The sequence below is a fragment of the Gossypium arboreum genome, chromosome 12, assembly GCF_025698485.1.
Source record: "Gossypium arboreum isolate Shixiya-1 chromosome 12, ASM2569848v2, whole genome shotgun sequence".
NCBI lineage: Eukaryota > Viridiplantae > Streptophyta > Magnoliopsida > Malvales > Malvaceae > Gossypium > Gossypium arboreum.
In genome coordinates, this window is record NC_069081.1 from 69,270,909 (window position 1) to 69,292,962 (window position 22,054).

A 22,054-nucleotide genomic window follows, 5' to 3' on the forward strand; every position below is an offset into this window, starting at 1 on the left:
AATTTGAAGAGGCCTTATTACATAAAAATACCCAAATTAAACTACTTATAAATTAAAAGACAAATTTGGGAGCGTCAGCTGTTGTGTGGCCACCTTCGAGTCCCTCGCAGTGCCGATCCGCCTAAGGATTTCCTGCGCAGAAATGCAGAAGGGTGAGTTTACGAAAACTCAGTGTGTAATCCCAATAATAAACAAACAGTGAACAACACAGTCTAGGCCTAAGCCCTTATCAGTAATAGTTCAATATCAGTTAGGGCCTTGGCCCATTACAGTAACGGTAGCAGTGGAAGTAATCAGTGCAGTAACCATGATCAATGCAGTAACAGTAATCACTGCAGAATGCAAATAGAAAATCCTACCCATCCATCTTCTACACTCCACTCCGTCTAGCCTTACACTCCATGTGGGGATAAAATCGACCCACCATTCCTACACTTCAAATATAGCATCGGTTGCGACACTAATCAGTAATTGCAGTAGAGCTGCCAGTAATAGGCTTAAAGCCATCAGTAGGTCCACAGTCGTCTTGTGCAACTTGTGCAACCTTAGGTCCACAATCATCTCGTGCGACCCGTGTGACCATATCAGTACAGTACACTTCCTTCAAAATAACAATCCCAACCCCATGCAACATGTCATGCATCGTATCATAATATCTTACATGGATGCAACATACATATATAGTGGCATGTTCAAATACAGTCATACACATCGCAGAGCAAATCAGTTATCTTACCTTGCAAGGGTATTACAGTCATTTTATTCTATGGGGGTATTTCGATCATTTTATCACATAAGGGCAAAATCATCATTTTATCACAGATGGGCAAAATCGTCATTTTATCACATAAGGGCAAAATTGTCATTTTATCACATAAGGGCAAAATCGTCATTTTATCACATAAGGGCAAAATTGTCATTTTATCACATAAGGGTAAAATCGTCATTTTATCACATAAGGGAAAAATCATCATTTTATCACTTAAGGGTTCAGGTACGCTTACTGACCCAACAGAAGGTCATAGTCGTCTCGGGCAACCTGTGCAACCTTAATAGTCAAATAGTGAAAAATGGGCCCAAGGCCCATTGTGCGGCCCATATGGGCTCACACACCTGTGTGGCCCACAATGCCCAAAAATGTCATTGGTTGTGTAAACTACACAGCCTGGCCTAATAATCGCCACACATCCGTGTGGTTTGCCCATGTAGGGCCCACAAGCCCGTGGGCCTCGCACGGCCCGTTTTGGCCCAACGTGGCCCAAGCCCACAAAACAGCTCTTGGTGGCCTCTATGGTCCAACGCTTACATTTATGCATTCAATTTACCACACGAATAATCGCACACTCGTGTAGCGTCAACAGTCATACTTTTTCAGCTTTTGTCGATCTACATTTATAACAGTATGGTTACACACCTAATGTGATGTCGTAGCCGAACCACTTCTGAGATTGAAAACCTATGGTCAACCACAACCCCTCATTAGCCTATATTCATCGTTATTCCAAACCACAATATCGAAAAGGATTTGATCAATTCACTGACACTTACCAATCCAACAATCACAGAACCCGACTGACTTAACACCCACAAACTGCTCCAAAACTCTAACCTTCATAAGAAACATTCGATCGATTGGTAAGTATTTAAAATCCACTATGAAATACATCGCACTTAAAGTACTTACCCCAAAAGTGGATAGACCACTTGCATAAAGAAGAGTAATCGTCCTAAGCCTCCACAATAGAATCCACATTTCCTTGAATGATTTGGCAGATCATAAGTTGTTAGAAGAGAGATCACATAGGTAGAGAAGAAATAAGAGGAAACAGGAGCACTTACCGATTCGTCAGAGAACCCTTACTAACCGAAACAAAATAGAAGCATAAAAATGAAAGTATTCGGCTAACACAAAATCGTGGAAGGAGAAGAGCACCGAAATGTAGAAGTGAGGGGGGTAGAAATGTTCGGTTTAAACAAATAAAGAGGGAATGCTTGGTAAAAGTTGAAGGAATGGAGATGAGAAGAGAAAGGGTTATACGAATAAGGTTTAGGGAAGTAGAGGAGGGAGGAGAATTGATTAGACCTAAGAGCAAAAACCGAATGACTTGAGAGGAAAGAAGAGAGAAATCGACAATGGAGAAGACTCTAAAATGAAAAACCCAAACGCACCCAAAAGGAAAACACCAATCGGTTTTCCAAATAAAAGCAATCAAATGAAGTGACAAAACCTACCAAAACTGAAAACAAAAAGTGCCTAGAGTCCCCATTTGGCATACCACTCTCTTTCCTTCATCTCCCTACAAATTTCTTCTAAAATCTCTCGTCGTATCTCTCTTCAACTCTCTCCTACAATCCCTCCATGACCAATTCAAACTATTCAAACTTCTCGGTATTTTGGTCAAACACAACTACCTCCCATGGCCATCCATAAAAATAATCACTATTTGCACAAGTAGGGATTCGAACCTCAAAACACTAGCATACTCTACACGCCACTATCCACTAGACCAACAGGCCCTTTCTGTCATGTTTTTAATAACTTTTACTTATAACCCTACTGACCAAAGATAGGGGTTTTATCCTTGAAAAGCAAAATTTTTGTGAAAGCCAAGGCTTGAACCCATGACTTCCCAGACACTTCCAAAGCACACAACCACTAAGCCAGACATACATTTATGTCACTTTCTTGCACAACTAAATATTTATGTGCAGTCTCCTAACTGCACCTACACAAGACTTAAAACTTCTAGGCCCAAAATCATGGCGTTACACTGTGAAATGGGCCTACTTAGGTCAAAATGTAACCTACATGATGCTGTTCACACAAGCTATGGAGTATTCGAAACACATGCCAGACCTCAGCCATCAGAAGGAAATTCAAGACCAGCACTCGAAATATGGAAACCCTAATGACAAGTCATTTGTATCCTATGAATTCCTAAGGTTTAAACGGGGCTCGATAAATGTCATAACATCATTGGATTTGCATTGATCATTTACATAACAATCCATAATTTACGTATAGCTCAAAAGATAGCATTAAAACATTACTTAATTAAATGAACTTACCTCGACAATAAAGGCGTAAAAACAAAGTCTACTAATTCGAAGCTTTTTCTTTACCCCGATCTAAAGCCATACGAGGTCTATCTTGATCTAAATAAATAAATTCAATCTATTTAATAACCATCGATTCAATTCAATCCAAATTCATTTTTTTGCAAAATCACACTTTTGCCCCTATTGTTTTGATTTCACTATAATTTAGTCCTTAAGCTCGTAAATTGAAATTCATGCAATTTCATCCTTACCCTAGCTAGCCAAATTTCATATAGATCTATATCAACTCATACAATTCATTATTTCACAATTTTCACAATGTATTTTACACATTTTACAAATAAATCCCTATTTGACATTTTCAACAAAATTCACTTTACAAAAGTTGTTTATCTACCAACAAAGATCCATTTTCTTCCATCAAACATCAAAAACCACATGAATATATTCATGGAAAAACCCTAAGCTTTTAATAGTTTTGCAAATTAGTCCCTGATCTAGCTAGATTGAGTTACAACGACTCCAAAAACATAGAAATCATTAAAAACGGGATGAAAAATGCTTACATGCAAGAGGAAGAGATGACCAAATCCTTCAAAGCCCTAAGTGTTCTTTCTTTTTCTTCAATTTTGGTGGTATCACCCAAGGTTGAAGATGATACATCTTTTACTGAATTTTAATTATGATATTTTTATTTAATTACTTTTATAACCTTTTGTTTTTAACTACAACCTAGTTTAATTAATGTCCATATTTGTCCACTCAATATAAAAATGCTATAATTACCACTTAAATCCCTTAACCATTTAATTTCATTTCCATTTAGTACCTTTCACTTATAGAATTCTAATTTTGCATCTTTTACGATTTGTCCTTTTTACCATATTAAGCATGCAAATGATAAAATTTCTGAACGAAATTTTTGTATGAACTTGTGGAACGACGAAAATGTGCAAGTGTACACAATCACAAAAAATAATAAAGTGACAAGTAAATGTCGAGTTATCGTACCCACAGGGACTGTGAAAAAAATTATTTATGAAATTAATTTAAAACACTTTGGTGAAGAAAAATAACTTGTTTTGAAGAAGTGATTAAAAACTAGGATTTTAACAAAGTAAAATAAAATAAAATAAAAGTTCCAGTGCACGAATTCAAAAGATGATTTTAATCAAGATGACATTAATTACATTTCTTAACTTAGAATTATTAAACTCATGTTCATATTGCTACGAATAAATTCACGTCAACTCGACAATTTTTTAACTTATAAACATACTCACCTACAAAAATCCATTTATCTCTTGACTACATCTCTATGTCAATTCAACCGATTAAACAAATTTTAATAAGCAAATGTGTTAATGCACATACATACTAATGAAATTAAAATAATCTCTCGTACATATCTCTATACCAATTCAAAAAATTAATTCAATCTTATAAGCACATAAAAGATTACGTGAGGTAACCATGTATTTGTAACAGGCCGTTTTTAGTCAAATCAAAATAGTGGTTTTGGGACCACAAATATAAAGTAGTGTTCCAATAGCTAAATCTGACAAATAGCTATGAAATTAAATAGTGAAGGTTCTTATGTGGTAATTAACCCATTTATGAGATAGTGGATGATACTGGCTTGGTATTTAATGTAATTAATATGTGTTTTAAAGGTTAATTATGTAATTTGGTAATTAATTGACAAATTAAATTAAGTAAAATAAACTTTCATCTTTTATTTTCTATCTTCAACTTAAAATAAGTGAGAATGAAAACCATGGGTGCTTGAGGTTTTGGAAAAACAAATTTACCTTTCATTGGTATGATTTTTTATTTAATTCTTAATGATTTTTATGTTTTCGGAATCGTTGCAGCTTAGTCTAGCTAGCTCAAGGACTATTTTGCAAATTTTTTGAAGGTTTAGGGCTTTTCCATTGATGAATGTTGTTGTATTTTGATGTTTAATGGTAGAAAATGAATGCTTATAGTTAAATAAACAACATTTGTTAAGTGATTTTTAGTAAAATGTCCAATTAGGGATTAAATTGTGAAATGTGTAAATTTTGTGGTTAAATTGTGAAATAAATGAAAAATATGGACTACTAGGGACTTAATTGAATTTTGGCTAGTATGGGTTTTGGTTGAATTGCATGAATTTGTGATTTTATGAAATAAAGGCTAAATTGTAAAAATGTTGAAATGTTAAGGGTAAAAGTGTAAATTTGCCTTAATGTGTATTTTGGACTAAATTGAATAGAGTGATAATTAAATAAGCTAAATTTGATATTATTTATATCAAGAAAGGTGAAATACGGATTTAGATTGGGGAAAGAACAAAGTTTCGGATTAATCGACTTATTTTGTCGTTTTTGCATTTGAGGTAAGTTTGTATGTAATAAACTTTGTTATAATTGTATTTAAAATGCTTTTATATTGCATAAATTGTGAGTACGACTCTACAGACATGTTCGACGATGATTTGGCAAGTGAGAAATCCCAGTTGAACTTAGGAATAGATTAGGACACGAATGACATGTCATTAGGGGTCATGTGATTGGGGTGCTAGTCCGTACGTCCTACTGGTGGCTGAGTTATCTGGCATGTGTTGCGAATACTCATCAGCTTCTGTGAGCAGTGCCGTGTAGCTTCATCATGATCATCAGCTTGTGTGAGTAGATCCCTTGATAGCTCTAGTGTGAGCGTTATATGTGATACGAGATTGAGATAGCTCTGGCTATATATGTGGCACTTAGGGTACGAGATTCTCAAGTATCCGATAGTTTTTCGAATGTTTCAACGGGTGTATATGTCAGAGGTATGGTTGAGTGTAAGTTTGATACGTGACCGTACATGTATGTACACGAACCGTATGAGCTGTGAATCGAAGAAAACTGTGAATTTTACATCAAATCTTATGATTTAATATGTGAAAGGTTTGTTAGCTAATATGAGTTATATGTTAATATATTCAATTGATTAATTATATATTTGTGGTTAATTAAATTTATTATTATATGACTTACTTAGGTACTTTGTTTATTTTTTGTATTTTATAGTGAAATCAAAGCCAGCTCAGATTTGGGAATCGTCAGAGACCATATCACAATATCAAGCTATAACTTTGGTATTTTTGAATCTATGTTTATGGATATATAGAATGTATAGGATTATGGTCATTTTGATATATAATTTGGTAATGAATTTAGTCATTTGAAATGGCTTGTAAATGTTAATATTTGGGTTTTGTATATAGCCATGAGAGTTGGCTTAATTTATTTGTGTATTCATATGTGCATATGGCTTTGGTTATGTGTTTATTGATGGAAATTAGGGATACTAAATGGTTGAGATATGAGATTTGGTATGTTTGAATTATAGGTAAAATAATGAATGTTTGAAATGTAACCATATTGATGATTTGAGAATGTGATAATTTTATATAAATTGAATGGCATGTTGTGATATTGTATGCCTTGTATTTGTTGGTATTCAAATGGTATAAATGATGCTTGGTTGAGGTTGATTGAATGCCTATTAAGATCTTGTTTTGGTGCCATTTGGTTTGGTCTAGGTGTATACAAATTTTGTTGACCAAATGGCTTGGTAAATAGCCTATTTTTATCTACATGGACAGAGACAGGGGCGTGTGTCTCAGCCTTGTGTGACACACGGTCAAGTTGCACGGCCGTGTGTCATTTGGTATTGAATTAAAAATCAAGTCAGTATGCTCCACACAGCCTAGCACACGTGCGTGTGACTGTTTCGTGTGGCATAAGTCAGTATACCCTACAGATTTGGCACGACGTAGCACATGGCCTGGCACACGGCCGTTTGTGGCCATTTTTTAGGGCACACAGGCTAGCCACATGTGCGTGTGTGTTGGCCGTGTGACCCAAGTCAGAGAGTTACACGAGGTCAAACACGAGTTGGGACATGGCCATGTGATCCCATTTTGAATGTCCACACGGCCTGTGACATGGGCATGTCTTTGGCCGTGTGAGACACACGGTCGAGCCACACGAGCGTGTGTCCCCTGTAATTTGAAAAATTTTATAAGTTTTCTAAAAATTTCTCGAGCTATTGCTTTGGTCCTAAACCACTCTTAAAGCATGTTTTGGGCCTTTTAGGCTTATATTAGGGACAATGTGGTTGATATTGAATGATAATTGCATTAATTTTGACAATGTATGAGAAATGAATGTCTTAATTATTTTATAAGTCTGGTAATGCTCCGTAACCCTATTTCAGCGTTGAATGCAGCTAAGGGGTGTTACATTTATTGGTATCAAAGCTATGGTTTAGTCGATTCTCTGATTAACGTAACGTATGTTAAAGTCTACCTATACATGCCATATATTACCTGTGATAGTGTGATATCTCCTGACAGTTTAAATCGTGTTTCCATATAGTAATGGATCCCAATTGAGATGTAGCTGATGATGTTAAAAGTAATGCGCCAGCCACCATTCACGGAGTAGCACAATTTGAGTCGAGACCTGTAACGGGTAGCCAGGGAGGAGAGGCTAAAGAAGCCTTCTTTCAGATGATGAATGAGTGGTTTACGGAGTTTGTTCAAACAAATTCGGCTGCTCAACAACCTCCATCCCCACATAATCCCCAACCAATTCCCGTAGGTCCTCAAGGTATGGAATTTTTAAGATTTAATAAGCCGCCAGTTGATAAGATTCGAAAACATGGAGCCAAAGTGTTTAGAGCTAATGTTGATGAAAATCCTAAGAGAGCCGAGTTTTGGCTTGAAAATATAATTCGAGAATTTGATGAGCTTTTTTGTACACCGGCTGAGTGTTTAAAACGTGCCGTATCACTTCTGAGGGACATAGCATATAAGTGGTGGAATACTCTAGTATCAGTGGTGCCAAGAGAAAGGGTCACTTAGGAATTCTTTCAAGCTGAGTTCAGAAAGAAATATATCAATCAACGATTTATCGACCAAATGCATAAAGAGTTTTTGGAGCTGAAATAGGGTCGTATGTCAGTGACTGAACATGAATGAGAGTTTGTGAGACTCAGTAAGTATGCTTGAGAATGTGTTTCAACTGAGGCGATTATGTGCAAAAGAATTTATTGTGCTTGTTGATCGAGCTTGAAAAGCCAAAGAATTGGACAAAGAAAAGAGAAAAGATGATTTCGACGTTAAAGATTCGAGAAAGTGATCGATGAGTAAACCATATCAATCTTCGTCAAAGAAATCAAGAGATTCGTACACTCGTTCAAATACTTCAATCGGGTATCCAAATAGTGATCGCGCAAAGCAATATTGAAGTCTTAAGACTCAAGTTACATTAGTATCGAGTATTGGCAGCGTAATAAATAATAAACCCGAGTGTCAACAGTGCGATCAACGACATTTTGGTGAGTGCTAGATGAATAATAGAGATAGTTTTAAATGTGGCTCGCAAGATCATTTCATTTGAGATTGCCCGGAGTTAGCTAAGAAAGATAAATTCAAGAATGCAAGGTTGAGCAACATAGCTACTAAAGGGAGGCCACCTAGAAATATGAGGAATGTAACCAGCAGTAAAGGTACAACAAAAGATTCAGCTGTGAGATCTGAGGCTAAAGCACCTGCCAAAGGTTACGTTATTCACACTTGCGAAGATGCGTTATCACTAGATGTTATCACCGGTACATTTTCTCTTTATGAAACTAATGTAATTGCATTGATTGATCTTGGATCGACCCATTCATATATCTGTATGAATTTAGTGTCTAGTAAGAGCTTTCATGTTGAGTCTACCAAGTTTGTGGTTAAAGTGTCGAACCCCTTAGGAAAATATGTTCTAGTTGATAATGTTTGCAAGAGATGTCCTTTGATGATTCGGGGTTACTATTTTTTGGCTGATTTGATGCTTTTTCAATTTGATGATTTCAATGTGATACTAGGTATGGATTGGTTATTTCTGCATGATGCTGTTGTGAATTGTAGACGAAAGGCTACTAAATTGAAATATCAGAATAATGAAATCCTTCGGATTGAATCTGATGAATCAAGTGGATTACTTATTGCGATATTATCAATTTTAGCTCAGAGATGTGTGATAAAAGGTTTTGAAGCTTATCTTTCATATGTACTCGATACAAAAGTGTCTGAATCGAAGATTGAATCAGTGGCAGTAGTCTGTGAGTTTCTAGATGTGTTTCGAGAAGAGTTACTGGGGTTACTGCCGATCAGAGAGGTTGAGTTTGCTATTGAATTAGTACTAGAACATCACCGATATCTTAGCTCTGTATAGATTGGCTTCGACAGAATTGAAAGAATTGAAAGCTTGGTTGTAAGAATTAACAGATAGAGGTTTTGAACGACCTAGTTTTTTGCCCTGGGGTGTATCGGTATTTTCCATAAAGAAGAAAGATGAATCATGAGACTTTGTATTGATTATCATTAGCTAATCAAAGTTACGATAAAGAACAAATATCCTTTGCCAAGAATTGATGATTTGCTCGATCAGTTGAAAGGAGCAACAATGTTTTCAAAGATTGATTGAGATCTGGCTATTATCAGTTGCGAGTTAAAGATTCAGACGTGCCAAAATTTCCGTTCAGAACAAGGTACGGGCATTATGAATTTCTTGTTATGCCTTTTAGATTAACAAATGCTCGTGCAGTTTTTATGGATTTGATGAATAGAATTTTTAGACCATATTTAGATAGATTTGTTGTTGTATTCATTGACAACATTTTGATCTATTCACGAGATGAGTCTGAGCATCCAGTGTATTTGAGGATTATGCTACAAATATTAAGAGATAAGCAACTGTTTGCTAAATGTAGAAAATGTGAGTTTTGGCTCCGAGAGGTCAGATTTTTTGGACATATTGTTTCAGCGGAAGGTATACCAGTTGATCCAAGCAAGATTTCTGCAGTTATCAATTAGAAACCACCAAGAAATGTGTCTGAAGTCAGAAGCTTTCTGGGATTAGCTGGCTACTATCAATGTTTTGTAAAAGGATTCTCAATGATTTCTACACCAATGACTCAGAAAATTTATGACAACGGAGATGGCTTGAGCTGTTGAAAGACAATAAGTTAGTGATTGATTATCATACAGTGAAAGCGAACATAGTCGTAGATACTTTGAGTAGAAAATCATTAATTACTTTACGAGCGATGAACACACAGCTAACCTTGTCTACTGATGGTTCGATTTTGGCTGAATTAAAAGGTAAACTGATATTCTTAAGCAAATCTGTAAAGATCAAAAGTATGACAACAAGTTGCAAGTTAAAAGAGTGCAACGCGAATCGACTAGTGATTCAGACTATCAAATCGAATCTGATGATTGTTTAATGTTTCGAGATAGAATTTGTGTACTAAAGAACTCTAAGCTCATTCAGAAAATTCTTCACGAAGCACATAATGGTCGTTTATCTGTTCATCCGGGGAGTACAAAAATGTATAATGATCTGAAATAGTTGTATTACTGGTCGGGTATGAAAAGAGACATTTCAGAGTTTGTATCGAGATGTTTAGTTTGTCAGCAAGTTAAAGCTGAACATCAAGTACCTTCAGGTTTGCTATAGCCAGTAATGATTCCGGAGTGGAAATGGGATAGAGTTACGATGGATTTCGTGTCGGGTTTGCCCCTATCTCCGAAAAGGAAAGATGTTATTTGGGTTGTCGTTGATCGACTGATGAAATCAGCACATTTCATTCCAATCTGTACAGACTATTCACTTGATAAATTGGTTGAATTGTACATTTCAGAGATCGTTAGATTGCACGGGGTGCCAGTTTCTATTATTTTGGATAGAGATCTGTAGTTTACGTCAGGATTTTGAAAGAAATTGCAAGAAGCTCTGGGTACGAGGTTGAATTTTAATACTGCATTTCATCCACAAACTGACAGTTAGTCTAAGAGAGTAATTCAGACTCTCGAAGATATGCTTCATTGTTGTCTTTTAAAGTTTAAAGGCAATTGGGGGAAATACTTACCATTGGTTGAATTCGCGTAAAAAAATTGTTTTCAATTGAGCATAAAAATGGCACCGTACGAAGCTTTATATGGAAAATGCCGAACTCTATTATTCTGGACCGAGCTTAGTAAGAAAAAGATTCACAGGGTTGATTTTATCAGAGAGACTGAAGATAAAGTGAAAATAATTCGTGACAGTTTGAAAGCAGCTTCAAATCGACAGAAATCTTATACATATTTGAAACATAAAGACATTGAATTTTAGATCAATGACAGAGTATTCTTGAAAGTATCTCCATGGAAAAAGATCCTTTGATTCGGTTGAAAAGGCAAATTGAGTCCGCGATTTATCGGGTTGTATGAAATTATTGAAAGAATAGGGCTAGTAACATATCAGTTAGCTTTATTGGCAGAGCTGTAAATGATCCAAAATATGTTTCATGTGTTGATGTTGCGCCGATATAGATCAGATCCATCACATGTAATTTCCCCGTCAGAGATTGAAATTCAACCTGATATGTCGTACAACGAAGAACCGATTAGAATTTTAGCTCGAGAGGTTAAAGAATTGAGAAATAAAAGCATAGCTTTGGTGAAAGTGTTGTGGCAACGTCATGAGGTCGAAGAAGCCACGTGGGAACCCGAGGAAGTTAGGAGAAAATAGTACCCTAACCTCTTTTCTAGTGAGATTTTCGGGGACGAAAATCCTTAAGGGGGAGAGTTTGAACAGCCCGTTTTTAGTCAAATCAAAACAGTGGTTTTGGGACCAAAAATCTGAAGTTGAAATAATTATTTTATTATTATTTCAACGTTTGCAACATGATAGTATGTTTGTGTGAAATTTTCGTTAAGAAATTTTATCATTTTAATGCTTAATTCGATGAAAAGAACTAAATCGTGTAAAGTGCAAAAGTAGTGTTCTTATAGCTAAAGGTGTCAAATAGTTATGAAATTAAATAAAGGTCCTTATTTGGTAATTAACCCATTTATGAGATAGTGGATGATACTGGCTTGGTATTTAGTGTAATTAATGTATGTTTTAAATGTTTATAATTATGTAATTTGGTAATTAATTGATAAATTAAATTAAGTAAAACAAATTTTCATCTTTTATTTTCTATCTTTAACCGAAAATAAGTGAGAAAAAAAGCCATGGGAGCTTGAGATTTCGGAAAAACAAATTTACCTTGTATTGGTATGACTCTTCATTCCATTCTTAATGATTTTTATGATTTCGGAATCATTGCAGCTTAGCCTCGCTAGCCCAGGTACTATTTTGCAAAATTGTTAAAGGTTTAGGGTTTTGCCATTAATGAATGTTGTTGTATTTTCATGTTTAATGGTAGAAAATGCATGCTTGTTGTTAAATAAACAGCATTTGTTAAGTGATTTTTAGTAAAATGTCCAATTAGGGATTAAATTGTGAAATGTGTAAATTTTATGGTTAAATTGTGAATAAATGAAAAATATGGACTGCTAGGGAATTAATTTAAATTCAGCTAGTATGGCTTTTTTTTTAAATTGCATGAATTTGTGGTTTTATGAAAGAATGACTAAATTGTAAAAATGTTGAAATGTTAAGGGCAATAGTGTAAATTTGCCTTAATGTGTATTTTGGACTAAATTGTAAATTTTCGTTAATGTGTATTTTGGAATAAATTAAATAGAGTGATAATTAAATAAGCTAAATTTGATATTATTTAGATCAAGTAAGGTGAAATATGGATTTAGATCAGGGAAAGAGCAAGGTTTTAAATTAATTGACTTATTACACCGTTTTTGCATTCGAGGTGAGTTCGTTGTAATAAGCTTTGTTATAATTGTATTTAAAATGCCTTTATATTGCATAAGTTGTGAGTACAACTCTACAGACATGTTTGATGACGATTCGGCAAGTGAGAAATCCCGATTGAACTTTAGGAATAGATTAGGATATGAATGACATGTCATTAAGGGTTATGTGATTTGGGTGTTAGTCCGTACGTCCTACCAGTGGCTGAGTTATCCGGCATGTGTTGGGGATACTCGTTAGCTTGTGTGAGCAGCACCGTGTAGCTTCGTCATGACTGTCAGCTTGTGTGAGCAGACCCGTTGATATCTCTAGTGTGAGCGTTATATGTGATACGAGATTGGAATATCTTTGGCTATATATGTGCCACTTAGGGTGCGAGATTCTTGAGTATTCGATAGTATTCCGAATAGCTCAACGAGTGTATATGTCAGAATGTGGTTAAGTGTAAGTTTGATACGAGATCGTACAGGTATGTACACGAACCGTATGAGCATTTGAATCGAAGAAAACTATGAATTTGACATCAAATCTTATGATTTAATATGTGAAAGGTTTGTTAGCTAATATGAGTTATACGTTGATATATTCAATTGATTGAATTGTATATTGTGGTTAATTGAATTTATTATTATACAAACTTACTAAGTTTTATAGCTTACTTTGTTTATTATAGTGAAATCAAAGCCAACTCAGATTTGGAAATCGTCGGAGACCGCATCACACTATCAAGTTATCACTTTGGTATTTCCGAATCTATGTTTATGGATATATGGCATGTATAGGACTATTGTCATTTTGATATAAAGTTTTGTAATGAATTCGAAATGGCTTGTAAATGTTAATATTTTTGTTTTGTATATAGCTATGAAAGTTGGCTTAATTTGGTTGATTTGGTTGTGTATTCATATGTGCATATGGCTTTGGTTATGTGTTTATTGATGGATATGTGATGCTTGGTGATAATTGGTAATTAGCGATACTAAATGGTTGAGATATGAGATTTGGTATGTTTGAATTATAGGTAAAATAATGCATGTTTGAAATGTAACCATATTGATGATTTAATAATGTGATAATTTGATATAAATAGAATGACATGTTGTAATATTGTGTGCCTTGTATTTGTTGGTATTGAAATGGTATAAATGATGCTTGGTTGAGGTTGATTGAATGCCTATGTAGATCTTGTTTTACTGTCATTTGGTTTCGTGTAGGTGTATACAAATGTTGGTGACAAAATGGCTTGGTAAATAACCTATTTTTGTCCACACGGGCAAAGACACAGGCGTGTCTCTCAGCCGTGTGTTCCCTGGTTGTGAATTAAAAATCAAGTCAGTATGCTCTACATGACCTAGTACACGGGCGTGTGACTTGGTCTTGTGGCATAAGTCAGTATACCCTACAGGTTTGGCATGGCCTAGCACACGCCTTGGCACACGGGCATGTGTGGTCATTCCTTAGGGCACATGAAAATGTGTGTTGGCCGTGTGACCCAGGTCAGTGAGTTACACAAGGTCAGACATGGGCTGGAACATGGCCATGTGATCCCACTTCGAATGTCCACACGGCTTATGACACGAGTGTGTCTTTGGCCATGTGAGACACATGGCCGGGCGACACGAGTGTGTCCCTTGTAATTTGAAAAATTTTATAAGTTTTTTGAAGATTTCTCGAGCTATCAGTTTGGTCCCGAACAACTCTTAAGGCATATTTTGGGCCTCATAAGCTCGTATTAGGGACAATGTGGTTGATGTTGAATGATAATTGCATGAATTTTGAAAATGTATGAGAAATGTATGTTTTAATTGTTTTATAAGTCCAGTAATGCTCTGTAGCCCTATATCGGCATTGATTATGGGTGAGGGGTGTTACAATATTTCTACCTTGAAACAGTTTAATCAGAATAATTAAAAGGATGGGGAATAAGAATCAAATCTGGTGTTTTCTCCGAGACTTCACTAGTTTGCTCCACTCATTCTTCTCTGCTTGTTCTTGTTGAACCAATGCATCTAGAAACACTTGAATGTTGTTCCAAATGGTGGTTAATTGACTCTTTTTCAAGAGGTGAAATCCGCAAGGGAATAAGGGAATGAAATAAAGAACAATGGAAGGGAATGAAGAGAGAAAAATGAGAGAGAAGTGAAGAGATGAGAAGGGTTGAGATGTGTTTGAAGTGAGCAGCCAATGGGGTATTTATAGGTTGCAAAGGCTGCTAAAAATAGCTAAAATCAATAGTCAAAGACTCCCCCCATGGCCGGCCACACATGTGGCATGTTTGAAGATTTCAAATATGCTATTTTAAGGTAGGGGCAAATCTAGAAAGGCATAAATAGTGGAGGGGTTTGAATGCAATTTGAAAGAGTATTCAAGGGCCATTTTTCAAGCCAAGAAAGCTAATTGGGTCAACATGTGGGACGGTTTTGGGCTGCCCAGTGCTCAGCTAGATCGGTTTTCTCGATTCAGCTCAACTAGGCCCCTTTTCATAATTAATTAACAATAATTTATTTAACCCAAAGTAAATTGAATTAAAATTAAAATTAATTATATTATGAATTAATACACATAATTTGAACCATCTTAGGTTGAAAAGTTAAGTTGCCTTGATGCTTCAAAATTGCTTCTCGGTTTTGTGCTTTTAATAGTGCTTGCTAAGCCATTTTTTGCCCTTTACGTAAATCTGTCAAAAATAATAAAAAATAATCAAAATTTGATATAAAATTAATTAAAATTCAATGCGTTCATAATTTGAGTGTAATTTAATTATTTTATAATAATTATATATTTTCAACAAGAAATTTATCGAAACTGTATGAATTTGAGTTAAAAACGACATAAAAAAGTGTGTATATTTTTATGTTTCCACCTTGTTATCATACTATAGATATTAAAAAAATAAAAAAATAAAAATTCTCACATCGGATTTGTGGTCCCAAAACCACTGTTCCGATTTCACTACAAATAGGTTGTTATAGAAAATATTGGTAAAAATTTGGTGTGTTATTACCTTTTTACTTTTGTTAGGTTTAGCTTAATCAGTTGTGTGGAGTTTTTTTTTAGTTTTTCAGGATTTTTTTTGTGCATGAGTAGAGATGTTTCTACAATTGAAGAGTATTATTTTGATCCAGAAATTAAGAGAACCTTGAGAAAAAAGAGAAAAGAATTGCGAGAAATGGAAAGAATTAGAAATGATCAGGTTAGAGAAGAGCCATTACCTTAGGATGGAAGGGATGCTGACATTCCTAGTATGATAGATGATAGAGACTGACCCATTAGAGGACATGTAGTGCCGATCTTAGATGATCTAAATCTAGGAATTGTCAAGCCACATATTCAAGCTAAACATTTTGAGTTAATTGAACTTATAGAATTTTATCACAATAGTTTTAATGATGATGCAGACTCATTTGAGTTAATTGAAGCAGAAATGATTAAAGAGCTTGGTAATTGATGGAAGCTAAGCAAATTGAGAATGGATCAAGGAGAAGTTTCGAATCATTAAATTTATCAGTCTATTCTTTTAAACCTCCTCAGCCATCTGTAGAAGATCCTCCTACGTTGGAATTGGAGCCTTTGCCAGTACATCTAAAGTATGCTTACTTGGGAGATAACAACACATTTCTAGCAGTTATTTCTGTGGCATTGAGATTAGATCAAGAGGCTTAATTGTTGAAAGTTTTAAAGAAATCTAAGAAGGAACTAGGGTTGACGGTTGCGGATATCAAGGGAATCAGTCTAACAATCTGTATACACAAGATGTTACTAAAGGATTGCCATGACAAATCTATCTAGCAATAGAGAAGACTGAATCCCATTATGAAGGAAGTCGTAAAAAAGGATATTATCAAATGGTTGGATGATGGAGTTATATATCTAATTTTTTATAGTTCTTGAGTAAGCCCTGTTCAATGTGCACCTAAAATAGGGGGTGTCACCATGGTAATCAACGATAACAACGAACTTATTCCTACTCATACTGTCATGGGATGGAGGGTTTGTATGGACTATTGAAAACTCAACAAAGCAATAAGGACCATTTTCCTCTACCATTTATTGACCAGATGTCAGATAGATTAGCGGGGAAAGCCTTCTATTGTTTTCTAGATGGTTATTCGGAGTACAACCAGATTGCCATAGCTCCTACTGATCAAGAGAAGACCACATTGACATGTCCTTATGGAACTTTTGCATTTTGACGAATGCCATTTGGATTATGCAATGCCCTACAACATTTCAACGTTGCATGTTGACAATATTTTCTGAAATTTTTAGAAGTTTTTATGGATGACTCCTCGGTGTTGGGGATACTTTTAAAGACAGTTTAAAAAAAATCTAGAGTTAGTTCTTTGTTAGTGCGAAGAAACCAACCTTGTTCTTAATTGGGAGAAATGCTACTTCATGGTCTGTGAAGGCATTGTTTTGGGACATAAAATTTCGCAGCAAGGAATTGCTGTCGACAAAGCAAAGATTGAGGTTATTGAGAAATTTCTACCACCCTCTAAAGTTAAAGGTATTCGTAGTTTTCTTAGCCATATAGGATTCTATCGATGATTTATCAAAATTTTTTTGAAAATATTGAAACCCTTGTGTACCTTGTTAGAACACAATAGATCTTTCAGTTTTGATAAGCTGTGCTTAGAAGCATTTGAGGAATTAAAAAAGTGGCTAGTCACAACACCAATAGTCGTAGCACCAGATTGGACTTTACCTTTCAAACTTATGTGTGATGCTAGTGATTTTACTGTAGGAGCAGTACTTGGGCATAGAAAGGACAAGGTATTTCATGCTATCTACTACGCAAGCTGCACAATGAGAGATTCAATGCTAAACTTTACCACTACTGAGAATGAGTTGTTAGCTGTGGTATTTACTTTCGAAAAATTCTGAGCTTATTTAGTGGGCAACAAAGTTACGGTTTATACGAATCACTCTACTATTAAGTACTTGGTGGCCAAGAAAGATGCCAATCCAAGATTAATTTGATGGATATTGCTACTACATGAATTTGATCTAGAAATTAGAAATGGAAAAGGTAGAGAAAATCAACTAGCTGGTCATTTGTCTCAAATTGAAGTTAGAAATGAAGACGGTAATATTCAGTGTATTCAAGATGATTTTCCAAATGAACAATTGTTAGCTGCCATGGCATTACCGTGGTATGCTGATATCGTCAATTTTTTGGTTAATAGATTGCTGCCACTTGAGCTCACAAATCAAAGAAGGAAATTTATCCATGATGCCGAGTAGTATTATTGGGATGAGCCATTTTTCTTTAAACATTTTGCAGACCAGATAATTTAGAGGTGTGTTCTAGATGACGAGATTCAAAGTATTTTATATCATTGTCATTCAACACCATATGGAAGACACTTTTTGGGCATGAGAACTGTTGCAAAAGGTCTATAATCTGGTTTTTATTGCCCAACCATGTTTAAAAATACTCATGAATATTGTCAAGCTTGTGATCGTTGCCAAAGAAATGGCAATCTATCGATGTGGTATGAAATGCCCTTACAAACTATTCTAGAAGTGGAACTATTTGACGTACGGGAAATTGATTTTATGGGTACCTTCTTGGGTCGATGTATACATACTTTTAACTGTTGATTATGTATCCAAGTGGGTTGAAGTTGTTGCTCTACCAACGAATGATGCCAAGAAGATGACTCAGCACTCTATCCACACCACTCTCAGCCAGCTATGCGTGTACCAAAAAAACCAACCTGAAAAGAGGAATGAAAAATGTGTGCTAAGGTTGGATAGATCTACCCAATAAAAGAAGGAAAGAGAAGAAGAAAGATGAGAACAGGAGCATGAGAAAGAGATTGGTGATAACAATTCTCTCTCTATGCAAAGAATAAATCCTTTTGAGAATTCCAAAGAAAGAAAAGGTAATAGCTTAGAAGAGAGCAAAATATAGACGTGAGGAAGAGGAAGAGAAATCTATCCTGGAATCACGAGCAATATAAAGAACAAAGAGTAGCTAGAGTATGGAATTAACTTCCTACAGTTCTACCTTTATTTTCTAGATTGAACTTTTTGTGATTCAAAATTAATTGAGAAATGTTGATGAATGATTCTATTTTGGTGTTTACTTTTCCACCCATGAACTAAATCTTTTCTGGGTTGGAGTCGTTTGGGTGAATGTTTTATCATCTTTAATGCCTAGGATTTTTTATTGTTTATATAAATGTTACAGTTGATTCAAGCTTATTTCAAATACATGCATGCAAGCTCTAGACATAATTGAATGTATCTTGTGTCCTTAGGTGTTTTTAATTTTGAAAAGGTTAAGAATATTGGATCTTAAATTGTTTGAAGCAAGTGAATACTCGATAGAATATTCGTAGCACTCCAGACACAGATGTTGCAAGTTTTACACAGAAGACATTCATTGCATTTATCAATCCCAAGTTCTATAGACGTACATGAACTTAGATGTTTAGCTTAAGATCTAGCTATCAAAATAGGCAGGTCACAGTAGCGAATCTCTGGGCAGTAGATTAGACAATATTTTTCCATGGCATTATCTTGATATGAACATTTCTCTAGAATAATTCCAACCCTAATCATTCAACAACATAAATACTCTTGATATTCTCTGTGAATTGCCACATCATTTTATTTTCCATATCAATTCTTTGTTTTTATCATTTAATTTTAGTAATTCATTATTCTAGTTTCTTATTCACTTTGAGATTATTTCCTGATATTTTAGTATAATTAATTGTATTATAATAACATACTCAATTTCTTACCAATTTTTAATTCCTTTGGAGATGATAATTACGTTCACTTTATTACTTAAATGACTTGTACACTTTCACAATTGCTTTAGTTGTTTTACACGCAAAAAGTTTTTGGCGCTGCTACCTGGGGTCGGCAACGTTGGTAAAATTTTGATTTATTATTATTCATGTTATTTTTTTTAGAGTAGAAATTAGTATTTTGTTTTGTTTTTCAAGTTTGTATTCATGCATGAGAAGAAGTATTCAAGAGGATACAGAACATTGTTTTGATCCCGAAATTGAAAGAACATTAAAGCAAAGAAGGAAAAAGATTTGAGAAATGAAGAGAATTAGAAATGATCCAATCATAGAAGATCAAGTACTTTAGAATAAAAGGAATAGTGATATTCCTCAAATCATAGATGACAGAGATAGACCCATCAGAGAACATGTAGTGGCTATTTTGGATTATCTATATCTAGGAATTGTTAGGCCGCATATTAAAGCTCAACACTTTGAATTAAAACCAATAATATTTCAGATGCTACAAATGGTAGGATAATTTAGTGGTTTACCTACTGAAGACCCCAAATTGCACTTGATACTTTTTCTTAAAGTCTGTGATCCATTTAGGCAGCAGGGTGTTACCAAATTATTCCCTTATTCATTGCGAGATCATACCAGATCATGGTTGAACGCGTTACCATCAAGTACAGTGGCATCTTGGAATGAATTGTGTCAGAGATTTCTACTTAGGTACAATCCTCCCAACATGAATTCCAAGCTCAGGAACGACATTACATTGTTCAGGCAATCAGACGATGATACATTATATGAAGCATGGGAGCATTTCAAGGAATGAATTAGAAAATGCTTGATGCATGGTTTTCAGCATTGAACACATATGGAAATATTCTACAATGGATTAAATGCTTCTACGTGAATGGTGGTGGATGCATTTGCTAATGGGACATTACTTGACAAATCCTAAAGTGAAGCATATGAAATTCTGAAAAAAATAGCAAACAATGATTATCAGTACCCCACTACCAGAGTTGGCATTGGAAGAAGAGTTGCTGGAGAATGGAACTTGCTGTGATTACATCTTTAAAAACTTAGGTATCATCTTTAACAAATATGATTAAAACTCTAAAAAGACCCTCTGTAGTGTAGAAAATGAATATTGCAAAACTAACATGCGTTTACTGTGGAGAAGATCATGTTTTTGATGAATGCACATCCAATCCCGCCTTTGCGTATTACATGGGGAATTTTAATCATAACAATAATCCCTACTCCAAAACATATGATCTAGGGTGGAAACAACATCCAAATTTCAGTTGGATTAATCAAGGAATGAAAAATGGAAACAATGTTAATCAACATAATGTAATTGGTGTACAACCTGGATATAGTGAACTAATGTCGTGACAAAATGTGCAACAAAGTTCATCATCTTCAACATCAACTATGAAAGCTCTATTAAAAGAATATATGGCTAAGAATGATGCAATTATTCAAAGCCAAATAGCTTCCGTAAGAGCTCTAGAGAATCAAATGGGACAAATTGCCACTGTATTAAGTTCCAGACAACAAGGAGCATTGCCCAATGACACAAAAAGTTCTCAATCTCAAGGAAAGGAACAATGTAAGACCATAACATTTCGGAGTGGTGCTTAACTGTTAGGAGTTGTGAATGAGCCTTTGCTGGGGAGAAAAGTTTAGAAGTTCCCAAAAGAACAACGTTCGAATCAGCAGTGGAACAAACTACAAAAGATAGGAGTAAACAGAAGCATACAGAAACAAATTTATCTTTTAAAGCCAATATAAATGCCATGGCAAAGCAACCTTAAAAAATGGAAGGTAGGCCACCACAACCATTTCCCCAACATTTCCAAAACTCAAAGCAAGATGCTCAATTCAAGAAATTTCTGAAGGTCTACCTTTAGTGGAAGCATTATAAGAAATGCCTAACTATGTGAAATTTATTAAAGATATTCTATCCAATAAGAGAAGGTTAGGGGAGTTCAAAACTGTTGCACTTATTGAAGGGTGCACAACAATGCTAAATAACAAAATGCCACTAAAAATAAAAGATCCAGGGACTTTCATTATCCCTTGCTCCATTGGAAACCATTATGTAGGTAAAGCATTATGTGATTTAGGTACAAATATCAATCTAATGCCTATGTATGTATTCAGGAAACTCAGGATCGGAAAGGCAAGACCTACTATAGTCACACTACAACTAGCTGATAGATCATACGTCCATCCAGAAGGTAAAATTGAAGATGTACTGGTAAGAGTTGACAAGTTCATATTTCCAACAGATTTTATTATTCTGGAATGTGAAGCAGATAAAGAGGTACCCATAATACTTGGACACCTTTCTTAGCAACTGGTAGAACATTGATTGATGTACAGAAGGGTGAGTTAACCATGAGAATTAGTGATTAGCAATTGACATTTAATGTGTTTGATGCGTTAAAGTGTGAAGACCCATATGAAGAATGCTATGTTGTTGTATTTGTTAACATTGTATTT

General features: G+C 35.1%; 1 non-coding gene across 1 annotated transcript; it reads right to left on the reverse strand.

The window, feature by feature from the left end:
* Positions 1-20,291: 20,291 nt before the first annotated feature.
* On the reverse strand, positions 20,292-20,398 carry LOC128285933 (small nucleolar RNA R71). Its single transcript, XR_008276480.1, has one exon. It is a non-coding gene; the product is annotated as a small nucleolar RNA R71 (small nucleolar RNA).
* Between the last annotated feature and the right edge of the window lie 1,656 nt (positions 20,399-22,054).